The sequence below is a fragment of the Orycteropus afer genome, unplaced genomic scaffold (genome assembly GCF_000298275.1).
Source record: "Orycteropus afer afer isolate SDZICR_OR568_19922 unplaced genomic scaffold, OryAfe1.0 scaffold00961, whole genome shotgun sequence".
In the NCBI taxonomy this organism is placed as follows: domain Eukaryota; kingdom Metazoa; phylum Chordata; class Mammalia; order Tubulidentata; family Orycteropodidae; genus Orycteropus; species Orycteropus afer.
This window is the reverse complement of record NW_006922548.1, coordinates 98,304-101,093: the sequence shown is the minus strand read 5'-3', so window position 1 is coordinate 101,093 and position 2,790 is coordinate 98,304. Positions and strand designations below refer to the sequence as shown.

General features: G+C 40.0%; 1 pseudogene; it reads right to left on the bottom strand.

The window, feature by feature from the left end:
* LOC103212430 overlaps positions 1–698 on the bottom strand; it is a 2,129-nt pseudogene extending 1,431 nt beyond the window's left edge.
* Between the last annotated feature and the right edge of the window lie 2,092 nt (positions 699–2,790).

The following is a 2,790-nucleotide window of genomic DNA, read 5'->3' as shown; positions in this document are numbered from 1 at the left end:
CACCCCTCCACCTGAGCCATTAAATCAGCGCTGCTCTAATTCAGAAAATAATTCATGTCCTGTCTGAATAACTGTTTCAGGATCAACTGATGGAAGGAAGTTTAAATCCACAGACCTTTATTTCTCTTGCTGATTTCCTTTATCACTTCCATTGTTAATCAAAGCAAGGTCATCTAATAATGATGTAGATTCCTTTGTAAATTTCTCAAAAACCAGCTTTTTATTTAAAGAGTCCATGTGATCATAAGTAAGAATCTCGCCAAAATCTTTTAACTGGCGTGGTTTTCTATAATGAGTCATTTTATTGCCAGACATTAAAAGAACCTCAAAGCCAAGTCTATCCTTTTCTTCCCCAAAACAAAAACGTGTTTCTTTTTTATCCCCAAATTCATCTGGCTTCACTAGACAAACAAGAGACATCTCAGCTGGAACAACATTCTGTAGCATTAAGACTGTTTTCACCACATTCCATTGTGATTATCTGCCATCCACTATCACAGTAAATCCTCTAGCCTTATACTTCTCACTTGGAATACTGAGTAGATGACACTCACCTCCTCTATACTTGTCTGTGGCAGGCACAATACAGTTGTCAGAATGAGGCCACTTGATATGCCCTTTCTACCTGAAAGAAAGGTTAGGTTTTTCCTTCAGAATATTACTGAGGCCTCCATTTCACTCCCGTAAACTTTGTTACTTCTGTGCACGTTTCAGGTTCCTTTCACCCAGAAATGAACCATCGTGCTCAGGACAGGAGATGAGAGTGGCTCTGGGTCTGTGGGCAGGCGGGGGCTAGGCCTGGCAGGCTGCACCGAAGCAGTGTCCCTCTGCAGGCCTCCCACCTCCAGTGCTCTGTCTACTACCACCTGCACCAGGGAAGAAGGCTGGACCTTCTGCTGCCACCACTGCTTCTGCCACTGCCACCTCTACATAGTTATATAGACATAGTTCCCCTTTTAGAAATCTTTCCAAGCCTGTTAAAATTTTACCTCCTTCATGAAACCTATTTTAGCAAACACATTAATATCTTTTATTTTGATTTTCTGTATATTTTAATTTTTTTTTAAATCACAGTACTTGGTGCAGACTGATTCCTCTGTAAATACTGTAAATATGAAGTTCCTAGAGTGTAAAGACTTCTCCTAATACTTTTGCATGCCCAAAATAGCTAGAAAGATGAATGTTGTTACTTGCCAACTTGTTGATTCCAGTTTATGGTACCTCAAGTGTGCAGCGTAGAACTGCCGATAGGGTGTTCAAAGCTGTGACCATTTGGAAGCACATCACCAGGCCTGTCTGGGTGGGCTCAAACAGCTAGTCTTTCAGCTAATAGTCAAGCCTTAACCATTAGCATCAAACAGGGACTCCAAACATGAATACCTAGTAATAATATTTGCTATGAATTTACAATGTTAGCATAACATTTTAGATGCTTCAAATAACACGACGTTGTCCTATGCCTGAAAGTGAAAGTCTTAAAATGCAAGACAACAGTCAGAAATGGGAAAGTTGTTAAAACTGTGGAAATGCTTTTCTGAAACATAATCTCCTGTTGCCTTTTAACCTCAAGGAGGTCAAGCTTTAACTAGAAAATGTCAGTGATAACTGTTTGTATTAAAAAAGAAGAAAAAAATTAAGCAGTAATATTATATACTACCAATAAAAAACAAAACACCTGATGTTTTGTACAAAGATCAGTTAAGCATGGTACTGAGAGATTCATCGAGGAAATAACACTTTTGATTAGCAAAGATTCCTTTGTTAAAACTGAACCAAAGGGGATTAAAGTGAGCTTGACCTCCATAGTTAGTAGGAGACTATTTCTCCTTGTCCTTTGCTTTTGTGTACTAGCCCATGTTCTGCATTCCTGGCAATTCTCTACCTGAATGTTTGGATCCCATTGTGTACATAATCACATATATTTCAATCATCTATTTACCACTGAAGATGTATGAATTTAATTATGCAACCAGACATAATTGATACTTTTTTCTCCTAATGGGAGCTCTGGTGGCATAATGCCTAAGTCATTTGACAGCTAACCAGAAGGCTGTCAGTTCAAACCCACCAGCCACTTTTCAGAAGGAAGACTGGGCAATCTAGTTCTGTAGAGATATCACCTTGGAAACCCAAGGAGGGGTTATCACTATGAGTTGAAATTGACTGGATGGCAATGAGTTTAGTTTGGTTTTTGGTTAATTCCCCTAATATTTTCTTGTTATTTACTTAGGTTTTTTCCTGAGTTTAAATATCAAGTTATTTATCAGTCACATGTAAATGATGTTTTGTTAGGTGCTGTCAAGTCAGCTCCTACTCATGGCAAACCTATGTAGAGCAAAACGAAACACTGTTGAATCCTGTGCCACTCTCACAATCCTTACCATGTTTGAGCCCATTATTGGAGCCACTGCATCAATCCACCTACTTGAGGGTCTTCCCCTTCTTTGCTGACCTTCTTTGCAAGCATGATATCCTCCAGGGAATGTTCCCTTCTGACAACATGACCAGGAACTCTGGTGGCATAGTGCCTAAGGCATTTGACTGCTAACCAGAAGGCTGGTGGTACAAACTCACCAGTCACTCTTTGGAAAGAAGGTTGGGCAATCTACTTCTGTAGAGATATCACCTCAGAAACCCAAGGAGGGGTCGCTATGAGTCAAGTCTGACTCCACGGCAGTGGTTGCGTTGGTTTTGCGACAACATGACCAAAGTAGATGAGACAAAGTCTGGCTATTCTTGCTTCTAAGGAGCATTCTGCCTGCAATTCTTCCAGGACATATTTGTTCTTCT